The sequence below is a fragment of the Anguilla rostrata genome, chromosome 7, assembly GCF_018555375.3.
Source record: "Anguilla rostrata isolate EN2019 chromosome 7, ASM1855537v3, whole genome shotgun sequence".
Taxonomy (NCBI): Eukaryota; Metazoa; Chordata; class Actinopteri; order Anguilliformes; family Anguillidae; genus Anguilla; species Anguilla rostrata.
The window spans coordinates 27,526,042-27,539,571 of record NC_057939.1 but is presented as its reverse complement, the minus strand read 5'-3'; positions in this window follow the sequence as shown (position 1 = coordinate 27,539,571).

The window sequence follows — 13,530 nt, the reverse complement described above, 5'->3', positions numbered from 1 at the left end:
ATCCCTGGATGATTTTGTGAATCTCTTCGCTAGAAACCACAACAAACACAGAACACACCTGTTGAATTGAAACGCCATTGATTAATTCAAATTCATTAATTAAAAATGAATCCAAATCCAAAAGAATGTGATATGTAATAAACAAATTAAATTAACCACATCCACATGAATGCAGTATGTCAACATATTTTGTATACTTGTGTACAAAGGCATGTCATGACAGATGTTCATAAATACAAATCCGAATTACTCCAATATGTAAAGGATGGTCTGTCCTTTGTCGTACAATACATCTTTTAAGGGTGATTCATTTGTGATTCTTTTTCCCAAAAAAATTTTTTTTCTAGCATTCAGCCTTTTGAGATTGGCATTTACAATGAACATGCCATTCATTACAGAAAGCCCCTTATTTTCAAAACTTGTGAGCTCATTGTAGGTTTTAATTTTTAAGAAAATAAATACAATTTGAATTCAATATGTACACAGTTGTGTTTTTAAGGGCTATTGTTATTGTGATTCACTTTCAAATGATTTTTCTGGCCCACAGCTGCTTTTTCAAGCTCTTCAATTACTTCTGTCAGTGTAAAACCTTTTTTTTCCCTTCAATCTGCTGTAATTATAAATACATTTTATAGCACAATGCCTACTTGTTTCGAGAACTAGAGAACTGCCATGACCCAGACCCCCCCCCCCCCCACCTGCACATATGCAGTCAGATTACTTGCAAATTGCTGGACCCATTGACACCAACTGGGGCTCATTTGAAAGGTTACAGTCTTGTTTAATTCCTTCTGTATCTTCAATGACTTAAAAGTAAACCTATGGCTATTCAGATAATCAAGCACCTGCTGAACAAAATAATACTATAGTAAAGAGAGTACTGGGTGGTAAGATAAGATTGTTGGAGCTCCTGATCTACCTAACATCTTTAGCTTGAATACGAGCAGACACAGCGGATTACAGAAACATGACTCCACAAAATAAAAATGAAAAAAAAAAAAAAGTTTTTAATATGGTTTGTTATTCAGTAAATGTGCATATAGTATTAACGGAATTCTTCTTTACCTAAAGTTTTTTTAATAAAAAAGAGTGGATAATTATACTTGTTAATTATAAAATTAACGGCCGCCACTGTGTAGGATCCAGCCTGGCAGATGAGCTCATCTAAATATCTGTTTAATGATGGAGCTGAAACACAAAGCACTCCTCTTCTCTCTGTCTTATCACATGCCTATCTCTCTTTATATACTCACTCTTGCTCTCTCCCTGTCTGTTTCTCGTTCTTATGCTTTTCCCTTGTTTTTTAGGTCTCTTCTCCACTCCTCTTACTCTGTTGCTCTCTCACACACTCTCCATTTTTCTCACGCTCCCTCTATCTCTGTCTCTCTCACACACTCTCCCTCACTATCCCTTTCTCTCCTTCTCATTTTCTCTCCCACTCTCTCTCTCTCCCTCTTGCGCTTCCTCTCTCCTTCTCCATCTCAGTCCCTCTCCTTGTCTCTCTGGGTCTGGTTATCAGTGCAGATTTGGAGAGAGAGGGTGAGGTAGATCCAGACAGTGGTTATAAAGATGACTCAGAATCAGAGAGGACTTGTTTCCGAGGGAAACAGCGGGTCTGCAGCCTGTGTCAGATCCACAGGCTTAACTCCCCTCTGGCCAGCATCATTACCGCCATCTCTCTCTGTGTCCGCGTCTGCGTCCCGCCATCTCGTTAGCGTGTCACTCTGCGTAAGACATGTCAGATCGGAGAGTGCTGGGGGGGGGGGGCACATGATCGAGAGCGCTGAAGATAGTGTGGGCCAGGGTAACGGATTCCAGCAAATCACGATGATGGGCTTTGGAAGGATTGATCAAAGCCATGGGGGTAATAAGGGGAGGCAGTGGTGACCCAAACGAGCCCCCTGTACCCTTGCTCCCCCCCCTCCCCCCCCCCGGGTCCTGTCCCTCTGTAGGGGCTGAGTTCTCTCCTCTGTCAGCAGAAGCTAGCCGGTGGGGAGGAGGAGTCCTTATAGAACATAATGCGTAAGCAGGCCCCATTAATGCTGATGCGCCCTGAGACAGACAGCAATGGGACAATGGGACACAGACACTGCCAATGTGGCCTGCAGGGGGTGATATTCGGTGCATATTCATTAAAAGACCGAACCCCACACACACATTCATGCACACACACACACACATGCTCAGTATACATCCATAATACCCCACCACCTTGTAAATGAAAGACATGGGGAAGAGGTAACACACACCAAGTACACTGGGTTAGCCATAGATAAGATCTGTTTCACATATTTATGATGAGTATTTCACCAATTACAATATACAGTACTGTGCAAAAGTCTTAGGCACCTGTAAAAAAATGATGTACAGCTAAGATGCTTTCAAAACCCTTCGCCTTTAAAACTACATCAATTCTCTTAGGTACACTGTCCTGCAGTTTTATAAGAAAATCGGCTGGTAGGTTGTTCTAAGAATATGGAGAACTTGCCAGTTCTTCTGCAGATTTTGGTTGTTTTGCTTGCTTCTGGCTCTCTAGGTAATCCCAGAGACCCTTGATCAAGTTTTTATCTGAAAAGTAGTCTACTACTTAAAATATTACTTAATTTAACAAAATACAAAAATGTATCTGTAAAATTTCATTTTTTGGAAAATTCATGTTTGGAAATCTCAAATTTGCTCTTTTCTACTGACACACTAATGCAGAAAACGAAAAATAAACATCTAAGACCAAATATATACTATATATTATATTTAAAAATCTAAGGTGCCTAAGACTTTTGCACAGTACTGTATATTTAAATAAAGATGCAGTTTGTGCTAATTTATATGGCTTGGCTGAATACTTGATTCGGATTGGTCCAACAGTGTGTATTAATTTTCAATTGTGTGTGTATTAATGTCCAGCTATGAAATAGCATAGGCAAAAGCTTAATCAAGGTTCTAAATGAATGCTCAGTAAAACAAACGGGGACAATTATTATTATTTTTTGCCATAAATTTCAAGTAAGCCAACTGTTCATTTCCATCATGCTTGCAGCAATGTTAAGGGATGTGCCCAGCCACTGCCAACTCAAGCGAGTGGCAAAAAGGAACATAACATATAAAGCAACACTAATAGAGGTTTACATCTTTGTCTATCCTGTTCATCAAAAGTCAACAGATGGCGTCGTAACAATTCTTCCATAACAGAAAACCCAAAAATAAGACAATAACACCCACACAATTTTTTCCCCCTTTTTTTCAAAATCTTTATTAAATGTAAGGACCTTACACTGACGACTATTTTCAACTCAAAGTGCTGTAAGTGCTATAAAAACACTTCCTTTTCCATTGTGGAATATGCCTTTTGATGACAGTTTAATTTCCTTCAGAAGTATGGTACTGGTTTCTCCACATCCATATTACCTGATGCATAAGCAAACTAAGCGCCTGCTTAGGGCCCCCAAGAGCGCTTGAAATGTCCCACAAGAGAGCTTGAAATGTTTTTAAATTTAAAATTTTTAAAAAATATATATTATATTATGTCAATGGTAATCATACAAAAAGGCAACATTATGTTAACGGGCTGGCTAGCTAATACTAGTTTAATTGATTCCCACTGCCTCTGTCAGAGCTGGTGTCACGTTCATGCACACTGTAACGGACGTTGACTGCATTTTGATGCAAGCACAGTCAGACTAACGTTAGGTTACAGTCTTCTCCTCTGCGTTGATGGAAAAAGCAGCAAAAAAGTAATGTCGCAAAAAAGGACATATCCTTCTGCAGCAGAGAAAAGAAAGAAGAAAACAGAAGATGAGAAAAAACAGCAAGATAAAGGTATGTTTGCATGACTAATTACAGTATTTTACCATAAACATTACACTGGCTAGATAGGTGCCTCAAACAAGCCTTCAGTTCAGTCAAGGTATGTTCAGCTAGCATTAGCTAGCTAGCTAGCTATCGCTTTAATCTAACACATTAGCTAGATTCCCCCTTTAAAATCAAAAATTCTCTAGCTAGCTAGTTAGCTAGCTTGATATTATACATACAACTAGGTTTATGTATAATTTAAGATGTCATGGCTATTTAGGGATGTTTAATCAAACGTTAACTTTACTAAGACAAGATATGCTAGTTAGGCTATGTTGTTAGCTACCGTTAGCTAGTTAGTTAACAACATAGCATATCTTGTCTTTCCTTATTTAGGAAACTTTACTGAGGGGAGGTACTGTTTATCTAAGTTATTTGACTGTAATTGTAATTTTTTTAAAAATCAAAAGCAATTAAAGTGGTTAACTTGTTTACAGTAAATTCATTGTCTGCTGGTTTATTTTGTTACTTTTCAGTACACCACATTCAGTATGCCACTTCATACTGTATCACTTTGAATATTAAAGTGCAAATTAACACCAGACCACTCTTGTGAGTTTGCTACCTTTTAAGATTAAAAAACATAAAAGGGTAAAAACAAGCCAGGCTGACATTGGTATGATCAAATCAATCAATCAATCAATAAAATTTAATTTGTATAGCGTATTTTACAGCAGTTGTCACAATACGCTTTACAGACAACCCTGGCCTAAACCCCGACAGGAGCAAGCCTAAGGCAACAGTGGCAAGGAAAAACTCCCTGTGGCAGATGGGAAGAAACCTTGGAAGGAACCAGGCTCAAGGGGGAAACCCATCCTCCTCTGGTCGGCTCAGGGTGCTGACTGGTGACCAACATGTCAGTCAGTTTTATAAGGTTTATGATGTGGCTCAGATGATGGGTGGGGCTGGGTGGCGGTGATGGGGAACAGCAGGTGGCGACAGATGTGGGCAGGGTGGAGGCAATGACGAAAGAGGGGCTGGACCGCAGAGGTGGGGGAGACCAGATGACTCTCAAAGCACTCTCGAGGGTTGGGGCAAGAGCCCCGCCAGCAACGTGGGAAAGAGGGTAGAAACGGCAGTTAGGGAATTTGCAATATAGCAGGCAGTGGGTAAAGTGGCAGTAGTATGTATTGGGGGGACCCCACCAGGAGTAGTATATGGCTGCATATCTACTAGGAAAGGGATGGAGAGCCCATGCAGTCATGAGGGGTAGATAACTATACCCGTCTATCAAGAGCCAGCCCATGTAAAGTCGGGTCACAGCTGACTGACAAGTGACAGTAAGGAAAGGATTGCCACCTACTAGCTCTATGACTACAGGCTTCTCGCACCCTGTCTCCAGACTACAATTGATTATAAGCCTGAGCATAGAGGTGCGTTTTTAATCTAGATTTAAATATTGAGACTGAGTCTGACTCCTTTATAAATTTTGGAAGATGGTTCCACAGTAGTGGGGCCCTGTAGGAGAAAGCCCTACCACCTTTAGGTTTTTGGAAATTCTTGGGACTACCAAATAGCCTGCGTCTTGGGGTCGGAGTGACGTTGTGGGCTTATAAGGTAGGAGCAGGTTAGATATGTACACAGGTGCACGTCCATGCAGAGCTTTAAAAGTCAGGAGCAAAACCTTGAAATCTATCCTATGCTTACTGGGTAGCCAGTGAAGCGACGCTAGTACTGGTGTAATGTGCTCATACTTCTTAGTTTTGGTCAAGATACGAGCAGCTGCATTCTTCACAAGCTGGAGACTCATGTTTATTAACATGAACAGGAATAGTGCATGATGGAGACAGTTTGGAAATCTGATCTCTAATAGCCTCAATTTTCTGATCAAAAAAGTTCATGAAGTCAATGCTGCTGAGATTGGAGGGATAAATTGAAAACTCTGATGATTGTTTTTTAGTTAATTTATCCACAGTACTAAATTGAAATTTTGGGTTATGTCTGTTTTGTTCAATTAGTTTTGAGAAAAAAGCAGATCTAGCAGAAGCAAGAGCTTGCTTATACTGAAGAAAGCTGTTTTTCCATGCAAGATGAAATACTAGCTTTGTTGACCGCCATTTTCACTCTAATTTTCTAGTAGACTGCTTCAGGGCCCGGGTGGTATCGTTGTACCATGGAGTGTGGTTTTTCCGACTAGGGTTTCTTCTTTTAAGGGGGGCAAGAACATCAAGAGTGTTCCTGAGGGTAAGGGTTAGCTGGTTAGTCAATTGGTCCAGTGCAGCTTCATCAGCATTTTCATCAGCCTTTTCTTCTGTGGACAGGAATGACTCCGGAAGCATATTTATAAACTTTGGAATAACCTCAGGGTTTACTGATCGGCTGTAGTAATGTCTAGGCTCTGATACAGGAGGATTGGATGCCTTAATATTAAATGTAATGAGGAAATGATCTGATAGTATAGGGTTATGAGGTGCGACGACAAGATTTACCGCACTAATACCATGGGACAGAACTAAGTCTAAGGTATGGCCACGGTAGTGAGTAGGCTCACAAACATTCTGTACAAAACCAATGGAATCAATAATAGAGGCAAAAGCTGTTCCTAGGGGGTCACCGTTTTTATCCACATATATGTTGAAATCACCAACATTTATGACCTTATCTGCTGAAATTGCAAGGTGTGATAAAAATTCCCTTAACCCTCCTGTTCTGTTCATTTTTTAGGTACAGCAAAAATGTTCCCGGGTCAATCCCCATACAGGGGTGGCTTGCAAATACATGAAATGAACCATTTTCATTTAAAATGTTGATTACACTAATTAAGGCCAGTAGAATAAATTTCATACTGAAAAAATAATTTTAAGTATTTTTCCTAGATTTTCAAACTTTAAAAAGGGTCAATTTGACCCGCAACATAACAGGAGGGTTAAGAAATCAGAATAAGGCCCAGGTGGCCTGTAAACAGACACAAGAAAAAAGGACTGCCCGCTAGCACTTTTATTAGCTAGATCAGGCTGTACACAGTTAGTAATAAGAACTTCAAAAGAGGAGAACATATATCCATGCTTAGGTGCTAGACTCAATAAGGACTGATAAATAGCTGCAACGCCTCCCCCTCTGCCCGGACGTGACACCTGAGTACCTATGAAACCCACAGGAGACGCTTCATTAATCGCAACATATTCATCAGGTCTTAGCCAAGTTTCAGTCAGACATAATACATTGAGATTGTGGTCTATTATCAATTTGTTGACAAGATCTGCTTTTGGAGCGAGTGATCTAACATTTAATAGTCCAATTTTTAAGGATGGTTCACTATGATTAGTAGCAACGTGCCGTGTTTTTATGACAATTATGTTATCCACATCAATACCACGGTTAGCTTTACGTTTGGCATAGATGCGTGGAACAGACACAGTCTCAATATAACAGATATTAGATTCTAGTTTAAAAGTATTAGTTAAAGGGACTTTTGAAATACTATTTCTGTTGGCTAGCTCTGAAACGCACCTTGCAGACAGAGGCGTAGGGCCATATGTCTGGGACACAGGTATAAAGAAACGAGCAGGCAAACACGTAGGGTTAGAAGCCTGCGGCCTGGCCGGCACCCTGATGGAGTGTCAGGATCTGGCCTAACTAAGACTAGCAGCTATGTTGTTCGATAGGACACGAGAACCTCTCCAGCTCGGGTGGAATCCGTCCCTCTTCAGTAGGCCAGGCCTTCCCCAGGAATCAGGCCAATTATTAACCCTCCTGTTCTGTTCATTTTTTAGGTACAGCAAAAATGTTCCCGGGTGATATAAACATACAGGGGGGGTTTGCAAATACATGAAATGAACCATTTTCATTTAGAATGTTGATTACACTAATTAAGGCCAGTAGAAGAAGTTTCATACTGAAAAAATAATTTTAAGTATTTTTCCTAGATTTTCAAACTTTAAAAAGGGTCAATTTGACCCGCAACATAACAGGAGGGTTAATAAAGCCTATGTCACTAGATGAGCACCACTCCGACAGCCAGAGATTTAGCGAAGATAGCCTACTGTAGACCTCATTGCTCCTACGAGCTGGAAGCGGGCCAGAGCAAGTTACTTCCCGACACATCTTTTTAGCCACTGCACACACCGATATAAAATTATTTTTGGTGACCTCCGATTGCCTCAATCGGATGTCGTTTGTGCCGACGTGGATAACAATCCTAGAGTATTTGCGTTTACTTTTAGCCAGAACTTTTAAATTTGCCTCAATGTCGGTGGCCCTGGCACCAGGAATATACTGTACTATGGTCCCCGGTGTCTATAATCTCACGTTTCTCAAAATAACTAGGCCTATCCCCTATGATCAGGGCTTTCTCAGTAGGTGTGTTACTGAGTTGGGAATATCGGTTGGAAACGCAAGTTGGGTGGTGCTCGGCGGCCCTGGGCCGGCAACTATGTATCTTTGGTACCGTGATAAAATCGTCCTGCAGCGAGGACACTGGCGGCGGAGAAACACTCGCATTTAAAGTAGCATCCGGCTCGGGTAAAAGGGAGTCTAAGAAAGTCTCACTCTCCTGAATCTGATATAAAGTCCGGATGCGCGTCTCTAACTTAGCTATTTTCTGTGCCAATTCTAAATTAAGCTGATACAAGTACCATTACTCGTAAAATTGGCAGCAGAGCTAAGACTAAACATGCAACAAACTGTGCAGGGAATGGAAGCCATGATGCGCTCTTACCGTATTTTCTTTAAATGATGTAAGCAACACAGTTACAACTAATAAAATTGATAATGGATGTGTTAGATTTACAGTAGGTGTGCGAATGATCAAGCATTGACAAATGTCAATAGTATTGGCGGGGGCCCCCAAATCAAATTCTGCTTAGGGCCCCATAAAGGCTTGGGCCGGCTCTGCGTATCATCCTCCAGTGAATGCCCACATTGCAAACGGATGGGTGAAATCTGGCTGCTTTAACACTGGTTTGCATGTTAAAATTGCTTTAACCTGTTCCAGGGTCTCCTGGCATTCCAAACCCATTTAATTCCTTAGTGTGACAAATTTGTGAGTGGCAAAGTAACAGCTGCAAAATTTTGCATAAACCAACCGATAGAACCTGCATATGCAAGGTATCCGCAATAATTGACGATATGTAGTGGGAGCAGGGAGCTCAGTGATAGCTTGCACTTTTGTAAGATAAGGCAACATTGATCCCCTATCCACCCTGTGTCAAAGGTAAACCACCCATCTGACCCTTGCCAAATTTACACTTAGTTAATTGACTACCAACTGACCCAACAGTCAGCCAAAAAGCTGCTCTAAATGCTGCAGATCATCTGACCAAACCCTGCCTGAGATTCAGATAGGACTAAATAATAACCAAACAGTTTTGTATTCATATATCCTGTCATGAGCCTCCACTTGTTCTACACTTTGTCTGAGAGTTAAGATTCGTACTCAACTATATCAGACTCGTTGTTGGTGATATTTAACTGAGAACTGTGATGAATATGGGTTGACCTTCCTCTGCTGTACCTTGGCCAGCACAAATGACGCCGGATTCATATGGTGACCATCCCTTGATTCTTGGCGACTCCATTCAGGTTTTCAGGAGGAAAATTACTATAATGTGGGTTAAAATTAACGGGAAGCAAAAATGCTGTTTTCTGTCCGCTGCGTTGCATGTTGACTCGCTTCTTCACGAACATCTTTCTCAGGATGACACCACATACAACTATATCAGTTGTTTTCCTTCCACCAACCTCAGGGGAAGAGAAAAGTCAGCAGCCATATGCATTCCCAATTCACACACATCTTGTTAACTATTACCACACTAGTTCATTGTATCCACTTAAAGGTGTTATCCCATCTAAATAAACTAAAGGAAAATAACGCGTAGCTAATAGGGAAGTACATCATTTTGTATCCAGTTCGCCAGACTCCAACAGACACTGTCGTGACACTAATTAGCCAAAATACATTAAGCAGCAAAATATCCAGTGTTAAATCAGTGCTGATAAAGTATACTTAAGGCTCACTGTTTTTGGTTTTTACCAATTTTCACCTAAAAATACCCCGATTTTTAAAAAGAAGCAGATCAGTTTAAAACGATTATCAACTGCATTTTTTTCAACATAGAAAACCCATTGAGATGACCTGTCAGTTATATTAACTTGTATTTGTAGCTATGGCCTTTATCAGCTTGAACAGACTACCCCCTTGTTGTTCAAGTGACTCCCGGGTATGTTATAGTGCACTGCATTTAATTAATTTCATGGTAATCTTGAAAAAACAGCTTTATTTTCCTGACTAACTAGCCTAATGGAGGCTAAAGTTATTGTATTCGACCAATGCTTACTGTAGCTACGTACTGTACTTGTCCAGTTGGCACTGTGTATGCATATAACTAGCTAACTAAATGCTTTTTGGTAATTGAAACAAATAAGCCGCTGTGTCATCTTTTTTCTTTCTTTGTGCTCTCACCTCCTTTGAGTTGTGTAGACTACTTTTCCCCTGATGTCACGTTAAGTAGGCTAGCTTAATGTCAATGGTCAAGGTTGCCAGGTGCCTCTTGTTCTCCTACCAAGTAAAAATCCTGTATTTCTAGCTTTTTACACAGATATAAATCTGGCAACAGTCCGTAGTTGATGTTAAGGTTTTGGGGCAGAACTGTCCGTTCTTTTCTGGCTAGACTAACTAGCGAACAATTTCATTGAACATAATATTTATGTTGGGATGGCAGGTATTTCCTACAGAAATAACCACAATGACCACAGACTCTCAGCCATTAAAAATATTATCTACCCTGTGACCTCATGTCAACAGACAGAATTCACAAACAACTTTACACAACCACACAATAAAGGCCCAAACTTAGGGGAATTTGTGTTTTTGCTTCTGATTCTTCTTTTCCCTGCAAATTACATAATCACAATTCCAGGCCCAAAAAGAATAGGTCTTCATTGGACATTTACCTACAGCTAATAAAAAGGTTGGATATACACGCAAAATGGACGTATACAGAAGTGCACGTTTTTTAAAATTTTTTTGTGGCCCCCATGGCTAGTTCTCTAGTAGTTTGCCTATGGGACCTTTAGACGAGTGAAAGGCACAGGTTCAAATCTCCCCTCAGGAAAATCTCTAACTTGATACACTGGGTTGCTTGCTTGCAATTGCTTTTGCAACTATATAATCAACAAAAACAATTTCAAAATTTTGCCAAGTTACAATAAACAGTATTGGCTATATTAGCTCACACAAATTACACAAGCTGTTTAGTTTGTAAATTTGAATGACCACATTCCCTTCAGGATAAGAAGAAAAAACACTTTAGGGCCAAAATACTTTAGGAAACATTGGGTACCACTACTTTGGAGTACAGCTTGTTTAATTTGTGTGAGCAATGATAGTTAATATTGTTTATTGTATCTTGGCCTAATTTTGATGTAAGTACTTTTAATGGCAGGCCAAGATTGTTCAAGTTTGAATTAATGACTTATTGACAGAGCTTTGTATGTGTAACTTAAGGTAAACATATCGAATTAAAGCTTGTCGAACTCCATAGGGTTTTAGCAATAAGCGCTCTAATTGGTCTTTCAGCTATCTGCAGAACAGCTTGGAGCAAGCTTTCAGAAATAGAAAGTGGAACGAAAAATGTGGAGACAGCACAAATGAGCTGCTGATTATACAATGAAATGCAGCAATTCATCAATCTTTCAAATTAAAATCCAATTTTCCCCCTGTTCTTTCCATTATTACTTTTATGGTCCAATTTTCACCTGGATTTTCGCATTAGGCAAATTTTTCAACCGATTTTCACCAGTTTTTAAATATTCAAAATGAACACAGATAAATTCCCAAATTTTTAAATATTTATATTTATAAAAATTTAAAACAATGTATTGTAATGTAAGTATACTTAAGTTTACTTTGACAGCATACATAGTACTCATATATTTGTATTGTACATACATGATCTCAATCTATATTCTATATAATATGTATCTTCTGAACCTTTCATCCAATTCTACTGTTGCTTGGTGCAAGTCGTTACTGAAAAAGAACTGGTTCTCCATGAACTTACCGGGTTAAATAACATTTTGGTTAAATAAAACAACACAAAAAAATAAATAATTAAATGATACAACACCACCACAAGTTTTCAGAAGTGTCCAGGTAAATGCTTAACAGAAGAAAAGGACTTCAAAGGATGTGCAGGGTATAATACCATATTTCATATTAACTTAGAAAGCACAAAAAATCATTATATTCCATATTCATAAGCCATTCTCCCCAGGTCTCTTTTGGCAAATGAACAGGATTTTTTTATGCATATGAGGTCACTTTGATTCTAATGGGATAATTCAAGGACTTCCACTCAATATCAGTTTATATTTTTCACTGAATAATATATTCATAGCATGAGATTAGTATCGAAGAACCATTACGAGCATCTGAATTGCTCATTTTTCTTCTTATCAGAAATTGAAAAAAAAAACAACAAATGCAATTCTTAGCTAATGTACATATAATAGATTACATATCCCTGTATTTTTTCATTTGCATTTATACAGTTAGAAATCTGTATTTCATCTGTCTGCGAATTTCAATGAATATCAACTTAATTACGGAGGAGTTTACAGAGAAAGCAAGTGTACAAACATGACTCATCAGTGTCTTGGTGCCACAACATATGGGAGGTGCTTATCATTGCAGTGCATGATCTGGCTCAGATTCCAAGCCAATGAGCATTCACTGCCCACTCTGACTACCCACTAACAGTCTACCGTTGGCACAGTTGCTTGTGGTTGAATGTTGAGTGTGAGCCATGAAAAGGACGCAAATTGTAATGCTTACACTTCATATGACATTTTTATGAACACACATTTCTTTGCTTGGACTCTATTTTACCGGCTAGTTTAAACTTCAGGCTGCCCCCATTAACTGTCTATTACCATTTTGCTTTTTTAAAAACTATTAACACCAGACCAGCCAGCAGAGGATGGGCTCCCCCTCTACATCTGGGTTCCTCCTGATATTTCTTCCCACTGGGGAGTTTTTTCTAATCACTGTTTGAGTGTTTTTTCCTCCACATATGGGTAGTTAATTTGTAACTCATGCTGGATTTTTGGTTGTCCAGGCTCAGTCTTGCCTAATTGTTCTTAATTTCTGTTGTTTTGTAAAACATCTTCATGACAGTCTCTGTAGCAAGCGTTACACAAATAAAATTGAATTTGCAAGTTGCGTGGTACGTACGTGGTACTGAATGGCCCTTACACTAGGAGTCCAGTATAGTAGCTATTTGCACATACTGGCAGATGGACAGCTGCTGCTAACGCCAGTCCCATAGGCACTTACCGGAATTACTGGCCTCGGTTTACCTTCAGAAAGCAGCATGCAATTATATTCACTGAAGCTGTGGATTCGGAAGAAACACGAAGTGCTTTTATTACACAAGGAGAGCTTGTTTCTGCCCTCATTCATAAACACAAGGTCCATTTGTCTGTAATTGTAAATGTAAGCCACAGCAAACCATCATTCAGATATAAACACTTGCCTGATTAAAAGGGAATCAGAAGTCTACTCGAAAAGAGCACTTGCACAGCATTATAATGCAGGATTTGTACCTGTGTTCTATAAATCTGGGCCAATAGTTTTATAACTTCTGGTACCAGGCAACAAACAAAAAACACTGTCATAAACATGATATGACACCTATCATAACTAGACATGACAACATATTAAATGTACAGTGCAATAATAAT